The sequence below is a fragment of the Dreissena polymorpha genome, chromosome 5 (genome assembly GCF_020536995.1).
Source record: "Dreissena polymorpha isolate Duluth1 chromosome 5, UMN_Dpol_1.0, whole genome shotgun sequence".
NCBI classification, from domain to species: domain Eukaryota; kingdom Metazoa; phylum Mollusca; class Bivalvia; order Myida; family Dreissenidae; genus Dreissena; species Dreissena polymorpha.
Window position 1 is genome coordinate 43,359,804 of NC_068359.1, and position 15,577 is coordinate 43,375,380.

Here is a 15,577-nt window from a genome sequence, read left to right on the forward strand (position 1 = left end):
ACGAAATTTAAGTTAAACAATTGGCAAGGAATATTTCATGTGTATGCAATTTACAATATAGGGATAGTACACGTTTTCGAGGGCATCATCATCTGCGGGCGTTTGTAATGTATTTTCGTGGTAATCAGATCGATTCTAGGAAATGTTGTTGCAAGTTTGTTTTTTGATGACCGCTTTACGGTAGACTTATGCGAACATGCATCGATTTATTTATTTAGTATGAAGTCTTCTGCGTTGTTTGATACTAGAATTGTCTAAATCGGTTGAACATTGAAGGAGTAGTGAGCTTCGGAAATTGGCTGGTATGCCGAAATCAGCAATTCAAGGGTCTAAGTCACATACCTTGTTATATATTTAAGTAAAAAAAAAAATCGACGAACTTTTTTTGTCATGGGGGGTAGTAACTAATGCCGAGTGCCTGTGGTTGGCATTACTTCTAAAATCACACCGTCTGTATAATGTTAATATCTACATATTGCATAACTTAGCTGTGAGATTTGAATTATGTTAATAAATTAAAATTGCATTTTACAGTGTGGCTGTATAGGATGGGTTTAACCAAGATATCTTTCGATTTGCGGAGGAGAAATTCACTGCCGATAGGAAGCTCAAAGTTTCATGTTTAAAAACAAGAACATACAGCAGAACACTTGTTCTGTGAAAAATAACGTTTTGATAACGTTACACAACTTTTAAATGGAGTATTGGGGCGTTAGTACTTGTCTGTCAAAGTAAAAACAGCGCCTACTTTGAACGAGCGACGACAGATGATATCCAGTAGTCAGATCATTTGGACTAACCTCGTCATGCGACTGTTCCAAAAGTGGCCGTTCTGTAGTATTTTTAGAAGTTACTTCTCGTAAGAGTCAGAACATAAAAGGAGTGTGAGGCCATACACAATATTAAGTTCATCAAATTTGCTACATCATGGTAGAACATGTGTTACCGTTCATTTGAATAATAACCGATATGGATACAACGCTCCCATGGCAAAACAATGTTTTGGAAAGAATGCATTACTATTCGGTTGCCATTAATTGTGTGTACATAAGCTTTTCTTAAAAATGTGTTAATACTGCGCTTAAATGGCGAGATATGTTCATTCTGTGTCCCATACAACGAAGAACAAATGTAATCAGTTCGGCAATTTCACGTGCAGGCAAAAGACAAACGCGTCGATAGCGTTTGGTTGCTTTACTCCTGTCATTTGTGGTAAAAGATGGGCAGTGTTCAATGGCACCGCGTATATATAGTTCAATTTTACGCACAGCGTTTGTTTCCAATCCTTTGTTCTAGATTGTTCATATTTTGTTACGCATGTCCTCCACAATCACTCTTATCTTAAAATGTACACGAGATTGCGCGAAAATACAAAATTAAGCGCAATCATACAATATGATTCAATCCAGAATGGATACACTATGCTATTACTCAGCCTGTTAGTGCAATTGAATAAACCATTTCTCTGTGAAGCATTTACAACAATCACATAACAAACAAAGCCGTGTTTATATTAATTTTTTAAACCCACAATGTTGCAATAGAATTGAAAAATCAGTAAATGTTGGTAAATAATGACAAACTTTAATCATGCTATGTTACCGTGTTAAACCAGTACAAATTGGCATTTAAATAAAATGTACACAGTTACACAAAATGAACTAGTCCGTATCCATCAAATGATCGTAGCAAACCTGTCAGTATTGTCATAACATTCACATAACAAGCAAGTCAGTGTTGCCATTTCATTAACATTAACAAACCAGTCAATGTTGTCATGACATTCACATAACACACCAGTCAGTGTTGTCATGAATTTATTAAACCAGTCAGTGTTGTGGTGACATTGACATACAACAACAGTCAATTTTGTGATGACATTCACATAACAAACCAGTGAGTGTCGTGGTGATATAAATTTACATACCAAATCAGTCAGTAGTGTGGCGCCATTCATATAACAAACATGTCAGTGTTGTGATTATTTTCAAATAAAATACCAGTCAGTGCTTTGGTAGCATTCACATATCAATCCAGTCGGTGTTGTGGTGACATCCACATAACAAACCAGTCAGTGTTGTGTTGGCATTCACATAACAAACCAGTCGGTGTTGTGTTGACATTCACATAACAAACCAGTCAGTGTTGTGTTGACATTCACATAACAGACCAGTCGGTGTTGTGATGACATCCACATACCAAACCAGTCAGTGTTGTGTTGACATTCACATAACAAACCAGTCAGTGTTGTGATGACATCCACATAACAAACCAGTTAGTGTTGTGGTGACATGCACATAACAAACCAGTCAGTGGTGTAATGACATTCACATAACAAACAAGTAAGTGTTGTAATGACATTCACATAACGAACCAGTCAGTGTTGTGATGACATGCACATAACAAACCAGTCAGTGTTGTGATGACATTCACATAACAAACCAGTCAGTGTTGTGGTGACATTCACATAACAAACCAGTCAGTGTTCTGGTGTCATTCACATAAAAAACCAGTCAGTGTTGTGGTGACATTCACATAACAAACCAGTCCGTGTTGTGATGACATTCACATAACAACCCCGTCAGTGTTGTGATGACATCCACATAACAAACCCGTAAGTGTTGTGGTGACATGCACATAACAAACCAGTCAGTGTTGTGGTGACATGCACATAACAAATCAGTCAGAGTTGTAATGACATTCACATAACAAACCAGTCAGCGTTGTGGTGACATTGACATATCAAACCCGTCAGTGATGTGGTGACATTCACATAACAAACCAGTCAGTGTTGTGATGACATTCACATAACAAACCAGTCAGTGTTGTGGTGACATGCACATAACAAACAATGTCAGTGTTGTGATGACATTGACATATCAAACCCGTCAGTGTTGTGGTGATATTCGCATAACAAACCAGTCAGTGTTGTGATGACACCTACATAACAAACCAGTCAGTGTTGTGGTGACAATCACATAACAAACCAGTCAGTGTTGTGGTGACATGCACATATCAATCCAGTCAGTGTTGTGATAACATCCACATAACAAACCAGTCAGTGTTGTGTTGACATTCCCATAACAACCCAGCCAGTGTTGTGGTGACATGCACATATCAATCCGGTCAGTGTTGTGATGACATTCACATAACAAACCAGCCAGTGTTGTAATGACATTCACATAATAATCCAGTCAGTGTTGTGATGACATTCACATTACAAACCAGTCAAAAGTTGTGGTGACATTCACATATCAATCCATTCAGTGTTGTGGTGACATGCACGTATCAATCCAGTCAGTGTTGTGGTGACATTCACATAACAAACCAGTCAAGTGTTGTGGTAATATTCACATAACAAACCAGTCAGTGCTGTAATGACATTCACATAACAATCCAGTCAGTGTTGTGGTGACATGCACATAACCAACCAGTCAGTCTTGTGATGACATTCACATATCAAACCCGTCAGTGTTGTGGTGACATGCACATATCAATCCAGTCAGTGTTGTGGTTATATTCACATAACAAACCAGTCAGTGTTGTGGTGACTTGCAATATCAATCCAGTCAGTGTTGTGATGACATTAACATAACAAATCAGTCAGTGTTGTCATGACATTCACATTACAATCCAGTCAGTGTTGTGATGACATTCACATAACAAACCAGTCAAGTGTTGTGGTGACAGGCACATAACAAACCCGTCAGTGTTGTAATGACATTCACATATCAAACCCGTCAGTGTTGTGGTGACATTCACATAACAAACCAGTCAGTGTTGTAATGACATTCACATATCAATCCAGTCAGTGTTGTGATGACATTCACATAACAAACCAGTCAAGTGTTGTGGTGACATTCACATAACAAACCAGTCAGTGTTGTGATAACATTCACATAACAATCCCGTCAGTGTTGTGGTGACATTCACATAACAAACCAGTCAGTGTTGTGATGACATTCTCATAACAAACCAGTCAGTGTTGTGATTACATTCAAATAACAAACCCGTCAGTGTTGTAGTGACATGCACATATCAATCCAGTCAGTGTTGTATTGAAATGCACATAACAAACCCGTCAGTGTTGTGATGGCATGCACATAACAAACCAGTCAAGTGTTGTGGTGACATTCACATAAAAAACCAGTCAGTGTTGTGGTGACTTGCACATAACAAACCAGCCGGTGTTGTGATGACATTCACATAACAAACCAGTCAGTATTGTTGTGACATTCACATATCAATCCAGTCAGTGTTGTGATGACATTCACATAACAAACTAGTAAAGTGTTGTGGTGACATGCACATAACACACAGTCAGTGTTGTAATGACATTCACATATCAAACCCGTCAGTGTTGTGGTGACCTGCACATATCAATCCAGTCAGTGCTGTGGTGACATGCACATATCAATCCAGTCAGTACTGTGGTGACATGCACATATCAATCCAGTCAGTGTTGTGGTGACATTCACATATCAAACCCGTCAGTGCTGTGGTGACATGCACATATCAATCCAGTCTATGTTGTGGTGACAATCACATAACAAACCAGTCAATGTTGTGGTGACTTGCACATATCAATCCAGTCAGTGTTGTGATGACATTCACATAACAAACCAGTCAGTGTTGTAATAACATTCACATAACAATCCCGTCAGTGTTGTGGTGACATTCACATAACAAACCAGTCAAGTGTTGTGATGAAATGCACATAACAACACAGTCGTTGGACTTATGACATTCACATATCAAACCCGTCTGTGTTGTGGTGACATTCACATAACAAACCAGTAAGTGTTGTAATGACATTCACATATCAATCCAGTCAGTGTTGTGATGACATTCACATAACAATCCAGTCAAGTGTTGTGGTGACATTCACATAACAAACCAGTCAGTGTTGTGGTGACATTCACATAACAAACCAGTCAGTGTTGTGGTGACATGCACATATCAATATAGTCAGTGTTGTGGTGACATGCATATAACAAACCAGTCAGTGTTGTGATGACATTCACATTACAAACCAGTCAGTGTTGTGATGACTTCATTCACATGACAATCCAGTCAGTGTTGTGATGACATTCACATAACAAACCAGTCAATTGTTGTGGTGACATGCACATAACAAACCAGTCAGTGTTGAAATGAAATTCACATATCAAACTCGTCAGTGTTGTGGTGACATTCACATAACAAACCCGTCAGTGTTGTAATGACATTCACATAACAAACCAGTCAGTTTTGTGGTGACATGCACATATCAATCCAGTCAGTGTTGTGATGACATTCACATAACAAACCAGTCAGTGTTGTGATGACATTCACATAACAATCCATTCAGTGTTGTAATGACATTCACATAACAAACCAGTCAAGTGTTGTGGTGACATGCACATCAAACCCGTCAGTGTTGTGGTGACATGCACATATCAAACCCGTCAGTGTTGTGGTGACATGCACATAACAAACCAGTCAGTGTTGTAATGACATTCACATATCAATCCAGTCAATGTTGTGATGATATTCACATAACAAACCAGTCAAGTGTTGTGGTGTTATGCACATTACAAACCCGTCAGTGTTGTGGTGACCTTCACATAACAAACCAGTCAGTGTTGTGGTGACATTCACATAACAATCCCGTCAGTGTTGTAATAACATCCACATAACAATCCTGTCAGTGTTGTGGTGACATTCACATAACAAACCAGTCAGTGTTGTGATGACATACACATAACAATCCCGTCAAGTGTTGTGGTGACATTCACATAACAAACCTGTCAGTGTTGTGATAACATTCACATAACAATCCAGTCAGTGGTGTGATGACATTCAAATAACAAACCCGTCAGTGTTGTAGTGACAAGCAAATATCAATCCAGTCAGTGTTGTGGTGACATGCACATAACAAACCCGTCAGTGTTGTGATGACACTCACATAACAAACCAGTCAGTGTTGTGGTGACATTCACATAACAATCCAGTCAGTGTTGTGATGACATTCACATACCAAACCAGTCACGTGTTGTGGTGACATGCACATAACAAGCCAGTCAGTGTTGTAATGACATACACATATCAAACCCGTCAGTGTTGTGGTGACATGCACATATCAATCCAGTCTATGTTTTTGTGACCTTCACATAACAAACAAGTCAATGTTGTGGTGAATTGCACATATCAATCAAGTCAGTGTTGTGATGACATTCACATAACAAACCAGTCAGTGTTGTAATAACATTCACATAACAATCCAGTCAGTGTTGTGATGACATTCACATAACAAACCAGTCAAGTTTGTGATGAAATGCACATAACAAACCAGTCGTTGGTCTTATGACATTCACATATCAAACCCGTCTGTGTTGTTGTGACATTCACATAACAAACCAGTCAGTGTTGTAATGACATTCACATATCAATCCAGTCAGTGTTGTGATGACATTCAGATAACAATCCAGTCAAGTGTTGTGGTGACATTCACATAACAAACCAGTCAGTGTTGTGATGACATCCACATAACAAACCCGTCAGTGTTGTGATGACATTCACATAACAAACCCATCAGTGTTGTGGTGACATGCACATATCAATCCAGTCAGTGTTGTGGTGACATGCACATAACAAACCAGTCAGTGTTGTGATGACATTCACATAACAAACCAGTCAGTGTTGTGATGACTTCATTCACATGACAATCCAGTCAGTGTTGTGATGACATTCACATAACAAACCAGTCAAGTGTTGTGGTGACATGCACATAACAAACCAGTCAGTGTTGTTATGAAATTCACATATCAAACCCGTCAGTGTTGTAATGACATTCACATATCAAATCAGTCAGTGTTGTGGTGACATGCACATAACAAACCAGTCAGTGTTGTAATGACATTCACATATCAATCCAGTCAGTGTTGTCATGACATTCACATAACAATCCAGTCAGTGTTGTGATGACATTCACATACCAAACCAGTCACGTGTTGTGGTGACATGCACATAACAAGCCAGTCAGTGTTGTAATGACATACAAATAACAAACCAGAAAGTTTTGTAATGACATTCACATATCAATCCAGTCAATGTTGTGATAACATTTACATAACAAACCAGTCAGTGTTGTGATGACATTCACATAACAAACCAGTCAAGTGATGTGGTGACATGCACATAACAAACCCGTCAGTGTTGTAATGGCATTCACATAACAAACCAGTCAGTGTTGTAATGACATTCACATATCAATCCAGTCAGTGTCGTGAAGACATTCACATAACAAACCAGTCAGTGTTGTGGTGACATGAACACAACAAATCAGTCCGTGTAGCCATTACATTCACATAACAAACCAGTCGTTGTTGTAACAACATTCATATAACAAGAAACCGTCTGAGACGGGTGATGCTCCCCAAAGGTTTTTTCACAATATTGCACTATATATTCAAATAAAAGGAAACGTCTTGAGGGCACAGTAGTTAGGGGGACAATAATTTTTTTATAGAAAATTTCAAAGGGCCATAACTCTGTTAAAAATCATCCGACCAGAACCTGCTGATAATATGCACATCCCCTCTTGGTAGTGAAGCTTCCCATTAAGTTTCATTGCATAATAAATTTTGGGGGAGCATAACAAACCAGTCAGTGTTGTAATGGCATTCACATATCAATCCAGTCAGTGTTGTAATGATATTCACATAACAAACCAATCAGTGTTGTGATGACATTCACATAACAAACCAGTCAGTGTTGTCATGACATTCACATAACAAACCAGTCAGTGCTTTGGTGACATTTATATAACAAGCAAGTCAGTGTTGTGATGACATGCACATATCAATCCAATCAGTGTTGTGATGACTTTCACTTATCAATCCAGTCAGTGTTGTGGTTATATTCACAAAACAAACCAGTCAGTGTTGTGGTGACTCCAGTCAGTGTTGTGATGACATTCACATAACAAACCAGTCAGTGTTGTCATGACATTCACATAACAAACCAGTCAGTGCTTTGGTGACATTCATATAACAAGCAAGTCCGTGTTGTGGTGACATGCACATAACAAACCAGTCAGTCTTTTGATGACATTCACATTACCAACCAGTCAGTGTTGTTACGACATTCACATAACAAACCAGTCAGTGTAGTGACGACATTCACATAACAAACCAGTCAGTTTTGTGCCGACATTCCTATAGCAAACCAGTCAGTGTTGTGACGACATTCACTTAACAAACCAGTCAGTGTTGTGACGACATTCACATAACAAACCAGTCAGTGTTGTGACGACATGAACATACCAAACCAGTCAGTGCTTTGGTGATATTAATATAACAAGCAGGTGTTGTGGTGACATGCACATATCCAACCAGTCAGTCTTGTGACGACATTCACATCTCCAACCAATCAGTGTTGTGACAACATTCACATAACAAACCAGTCAGTGTTGTGTTGACATGCACATAACCAACCAGTCAGTCTTGTGATGACATTCACATTACCAACCAGTCAGTTTTGTGACGACATTCACATAACAAACCAGTCAGTGTTGTGACGACAATCACATAACAAACCAGTAAGGGTGGTCATGACATTCACTTAACAAACCAGTCAGTTTTGTGATGACATTTACGGTATCAAACCTGCCCGTAATGTCATGACATTCACATAACAAACCAGTCCGTCTTTTCATGGCACTCTTTTAACAAACCACACTCTGGATCAGCAAACGATTAATTCCATAGATCCAATCTTACGGAGAAGTCTGGAGATCGCCGATGTATCACGATTGAACAAACCATGCAGCCAGTGTGGTCCTAACCTTCACATAACAAACCAGTTTCATGGCATTCTTTTAACAAACCAGTCAGTGTGATCATGACCTTCACATAACAAACCAGTCAGTGCTATCATGACATTCGCATGACAAACCAGTCTGTGTTATCATGACATTCACACAACAAACATATCAGTGTTATCATGACATCCACAAAACAAGCATGGCAGTGTCGTAGTGACACTCATGTATTAAACCAGTAAGTGTCAAGATGGTATTTGCATAACAATTCCATTAGGTTGCCCCCATATTTTTATTGCAAAGCACTTCGTGTTGGCGTGGTGTCATGACATGTAAATAGCAAATTAACTTATTTTGACATTTAAATTAGAAAGCAGTCAGTGTTGTGATTGTCTCAAGTGTACCGATTGCCATCATGAACAATGAAGTAACATGTCGGATAGGCTTGCATTCATATACGTATATGATTGCTACGCACTTGATTCTTTGCAAGACCATGTACTACAATCTGCGTAGACATAGGTTCTCCTATAGGCCAACAAATATAGCTTATGTACTGGTGACATGCAGCATAACATTCCACTTTACAAGAATAACAAGATCATAATTCTGCTAACTTGCTGTTAATTATTGACAGTGTGAAATTTTCTTAGATAACAACCCTAAAGACGTGTTGTCAAGTTTCAATTATAAAGTTGTCAGGGGAATGTGCATGAGTTGCTCTCAAACCTTTCCTTTATGACAAGGGAAATCTAAAGACCTCCTACTATCTTAATGATATTTATTGCATATATGCACTTGACTATAACCTATTCATTGAATTAATCAAATTTAATGGAAATCAAAATGCAAAGTCAGAAAAAAAAACAAGTGGGTATTGATTCTTAGGAGCTTTATGAAGACATCTAACCATTTGAACTGTCATGCTTGGTGAATTACCTTTTCCAACGTATTGATACATAAAAAACTCACAATAACAAGGTCAAAAGGTAAGCAGAATAAGAGCCAAAATAGTCCCCATACAAACAAGAGGGCCATGATGGCCCTGTATCGCTCCACTGTTTTTTAAGCGCAAAAAACGTGCAATGCGCATGGGTTGAAATGTACTCAAGCATGTGACTTTCTCTTTCTATCCCTCGTCCCACTGGGCGCTTTAAGTTGGAAGGGTGAGCATTTTTATATATGGAAAAGTTACTACCGTGTTAACTAAACAGACAAAAAAAGCCCGGGAATTGTTGCACATGTCCTTTGCTTATAACGTAGGTACATTTATCTCTCCAAAAGATATTGTCGTTCTTTCTATTTCACATATTTTGAGATGCTGAAGATCAAATCTATGCATTTGATTTGAAACAGATTCACAAGACCCATATGAATCAAAATGCCTTAACCCTTTACCAAACGACACATTTTGGACTTTCCCAATTTGAAAGAGGTTGCAGACGACAATTAAATTGTAATGGAATCTGAAGGAAATGATAAGGTAGGGTAGAAATAATTGAGATAAAAGGAGAAATTGCTCATCTTGAGCAATTCCTCCTTTTATCACAATTATTTATAAAGTCGTCAGCTACAAACCTGTAAAATCCTGTTAGTGTTTGGCAAAGGGTTAATAATCTCTGGTTCCTTCTTAAGAGCCTTTCACACATTTATAACAAATACAATAGTAGCATCTTTCTTTGTAAAGCATCATCTCAAAATATAACAAGGGTTGTTTGTAAAACATGCATGCCCCCCATATGGGCTGTCAGTTGTATTGGCAGCCATTGTGTGAATACGTTATTTGGCACTGTGACCTTGACCTTTGACCTAGTGACATAAAAATCAATAGGGATAATCTACGAGTCATGATCAATGTACCTATGAAGTTTCATGATCCTAGGCGTATAAGCTTTCTTGAGTTATCATCCGGAAACCATTTTACTGTGTAGAGTCACCGTGACCTTTGACGTAGTGACCTGAACGTCAATAGGGGTCATCTGCGAGTCATGATCAATGTACCTATTAAGTTTCATGATCCTAAACGTAAGCCTTCTTGAGTTATCATCCGGAAACCATTTTTCTAAGTTGAGTCACCGTGACCTTTGACCTAGTGACCTGAAAATCAATAGGGGTCATCTGCGAGTCATGATCAATGTACCTATGAAGTTTCATGATCCTAGGCATAAGCGTTCTTGAGTTATCATCCAGAAACCATTTTACTATTTCGGGTCACCGTGACCTTGACCTTTGACCTAGTGACCTAAAAATCAATAGGGGTCATCTGCAAGTCATGATCAATGTACCTATGAAGTTTCATGATCCTAGGCATAAGCGTTCTTGAGTAATCATCTGGAAACCATTTTACTATTTCGGGTCACTGTGACCTTGACCTTTGACCTAGTGACCTAAAAATCAATAGGGGTCATCTGCGAGTCATGATCAATGTACCTATTAAGTTTCATGACCCTAGGCATAAGCGTTCTTGAGTTATTAACCGGAAACCATTTTACTTATTCGGGTCACCGTGACCTTGACCTTTGACCTAGTGACCTGAAAATCAATAGGGGGTCATCTGCGAGTCATGAACAAATTTGGTAGAGGACTATTAGATATCACTACATACCAAATTTAGTAGCCCTAGGCTCTATAATTATGAACAAGAAGATTTTTTAAGTTTGCACAAAATAGGCCTTATTTAAGCATATGTTAATTTTTGTGACCCCCGGGGCAAGGTCAAATTTGTCCCCAGGGGCATAATTTGTACAAACTAAGTAGAGACCTATTAGACATTAGAAAAAGGCGCAATAGTTATGGACAAGAAGATTTTTAAAGTTTGCACAAAATGGGCCCAATATAAGCATATGTTCAATTTTGTGACCCCTGGGGAACAGTCAAATTTGATCCCAGGGGCTTAATTTGAACAAACTTGTTAGAGGACTATTAGATGTCATTACATACCAAATTGGGTAGCCCTATGTCATACGGTTATGGACAATAAGATTTTTAAAGTTTGCACAAAACAGGCCTTATATAAGCAAATTTGCAATTTTTTGACCCCCCCCCCCTAGGGCAGGGTCAAATTTGACCCCAGGGGCATAATTTGAAGAAACGTGGTAGAGGACTATAAGATGTCACTACATATAAAGTTGGGAGCCCAAGGCCCTATGGTTATGGACAAGAAGATTTCTAAAGTTTTCACAAAATAGGCCTTATATAAGCAAATTTTCAATTATTTGACCCCCCGGGGCAGGGTCAAATTTGACCCCAGGGGCATAATTTGAATAAACTTGGTAGAGGACTATAAGATGTCACTACATACCAAATTTGGTAGCTCTATGTCCAATGCTTATGGACAAAAAGATTTCTAAAGTTTTCACAAAATAGGCCTTATATAAGTTTATATAAGCAAATTTGCATTTTTTGACCCCCCAGGGCAGGGTCAAATTTGACCACAGGGGCATAATTTGAAGAAACTTGGAAGAGGACTATAAGATGTCACTACATATAAAGTTGGGAGCCCTAGGCCCTATGGTTATGGACAAGATTTCTAAAGTTTTCACAAAATAGGTTATATAAGCAAATTTTCAATTTTTTGTACTGTACTTTTATACTGATAAACACACATGGTATGGTTAAAAGCACCGTTAACCGCCGTATTTTTTAACCATTATTAGTTTATATTGATTACAATTTCATGACTGGTATATTACATGTCGTGAAAAAATGTGTTACATTCTCACATTTTCAGTATATTCGGTAATAAATTTTACTGGGTACAGGTACATGTACCAGGTAACTACCAGTTAACTATAAATAACGCAAGCAGATTGTAAGTAAACCTAGTAATGCAAATTGTGCATGCGTTGTGATTTGTATGTATAAAATTATTGAATCTTCTTGAGTTAAATTATAGTGTGTATATCGTTATGTCACCTATTTTCGCAATATACTTTCGATTTTACAACTCGAAATTTTATTACCAAATACACTGAAAATGTGAACTTTTTCAAGTAATGTAATATGCTAGTCGTGTTATTTTAATCAATAAAAACTAATAATTGTATTTAAAAAAAACGGTATTTTAGAACTTGCCGGTCCCTTTAAAATGTTGTGATTAATTCAGAAATCAAAAACTAGTCCTTGTTTATATAAGATGTTTCCACAAAACCACTCTATGTTGTTGTAATTCACATTAATAATAATTGTTTATTGCATTACATCCAAAGGGCAGCTTAATTTTCTTTATTGAAATGAAAAACATGATTAATGACATCATAATTTTTTAAATGGTCTTACAAAGCCAAGGTGCTGAATCTGTTTAACAATAGTTTTATGTTGCAAATAAAAGCACACCAATCAAAAGCACATTGACAAGAGCTGTCAGAGGACAGGGCGCTCGACTATTCGAGTGCTTGACAGTATATAACGTAAGCCATCATGGGGAAATTGTTCATATTCAATAATTTATAAGACGATCTTTCAAAAATAAAAAATGGAAAAAAAATAATTTGGGGGGGGGGGGGGGGGGTAGGGGGGTGAGGGGAGGGTATAATGTGGGTGTGGTAATTTATTAGATGTTTAAAAAAAAAATTGGGTGGGGAAGGGGGTGGGGGTGAGAGGGGGGGTATAATGTGGGGTGGGGTATTTTATTAGATGATGTTTAAAAAAAATGGGGGGGGGAGGTTGGGGAGAAGAGATTCTGGGTAGGGGCATGGGGTATTGTTTGGGTGGAATCCATTGTGGTAATCAGGTAAGTGTTGTTTTGTCAAAGTATTAATAAAATCTGATCATAAATAAAGAAGTTACGGCAATTTAAGCAAAATGTTCAATTATCTAAGTGTAATAGGGGCCATAATTATGTCAAAATGCTTGATACAGTTGTCCTCTCTTGTTTATAGGTTTAGGTTGGGGTCACGTTGGTAAAGAAGTATGCAAAATATTAAAGCAATATGTCAAAGGATATAGGAAATATTTGGGGTAGTACGCAAACTTTAACATAGATTTATCAATAATATGCATATTCTAAGTATAAAAGGGGCAATAATTCTGTCAAAATGCTTGATACAGTTGTCTGCTCTTGTTAATAGGTTGGGGTCATGATGGTAGACAAGTATGCAAAATATGAAAGCAATATGTCAAGGGACATTGAAAACAGTTGGGGCAGTACGCAAACTTCAACATTTGCTGCATATTCTAAGTGGAAAAGGGGCCATAATTATGACAAAATGCTTGATAGAGTTATCGGCTATTGTTTATAGGTTGGGGTCATGTTGGTAAACAAGTATGCAAAATATGAAAGCAATATGTCAAGGGACAAAGAAAATATTTGGGGTAGTACGAAAACATTTGCACGCTAACACAGACGCTAATGCAGACGCTAACGCCGACGCCGGGGTGAGTAGGATAGCTCCACTATATATATTTCATATATAATAGTGGAGCTTAAAATGAATATCGGTGCAACATTTCAATCATTTAGAACCTTTAGTGATTTATTGCCTATAATATTGCCTTTCAAAACGGTGGTGTGTATACATTTCCCTAGTTACCTGATTGCTGGTGATGACTTCTGGATTTCCCTGCCAGCACATCCATTTATATGGCAATATTTCCGGAGATAATAACCAAAGCTTGCTTTTAAAATGTAAATAAACAAAGCAAAAAATGCTGGCAGCTTTTGTCTTTAAGTGGCATTTTTTTTGCTTTAAAAAATTATCAATATTGCCAGCAGGGATTAATTAATACTTTCTGGGACCATCATAAAGTTTGCAATACAAGTGTAATATTACAGCTTTGAGGGCTCTTAAGAGGATGCCAAACAAGTGTGTTGTTACAGCTTTGAGGGTTGATAAAGGTTGCAAAACAAGTATATTGTTACAACTTTGAGGGTTGATAAAGGTTGCAAAACAAGTATATTGTTACAGCTTTGAGGTCTGATAGAGGATGCAATACAAGTGTATTATTACACTTTTGAGGACTTATGTTTGATGCAATATTATATTAGTGTATTTATACAGCTTTGATGACGCACAGAGGAAACAATACAAGTTTGTTACAACTTTGAGGACTCATGGAGGATGCGATACAAATGAATCACTACAGCTTTGATAACTCATAATAGATGCAATACAAGTGTATTGTTACAGCTATGAGGACTCATACAGGATACAATAAAAGTGCTTTGTTTAAGATAGAAGATACAAGTGTATTGTTACAGTTGCGAGGTTTTATAGTAGATGCAATACAAGTGTATTGTAACAGCTTTGATGATTTGAAGAGGAGGCAATACCATGCAGAGTAGTGTTACAGCTTTAAGGATGCATAGAGGATGCAATACAAGAGTATGGATACAGATCTGATAACTCATAGTAGATGCAATGCAAGTGTATGTTACAGCTTTGAGGACTCATGGAGGATGAAATTCAGATGTATATTACAGCTTTGATAACTCAATATGGTTGCAATACAAGTGTATTGTTACAGCTATATGGACTCAAAGAGGATACAATACAAGTGTATTGTTAAAGAATTGGGGACTCATAGAAGATGCAATACAAGTGTATTGTTACAGTTTTGAGGACTTACAGTGGATGCAATACAAATGTATTGTTACAGCTTTGAGGACTTGTAGAGGATGCAATACAAGTTTATTGTTACAGCTTTGAGGACTCAGACGATACTATACAAGTTTTTTATTACAGCTTTGAGGACTTAGAGGATGCAGTACAAGCATATTGTCACAGCTTTCATGACAAATGGAGGATGCAATACAAATGTATTATTAAAGCATTG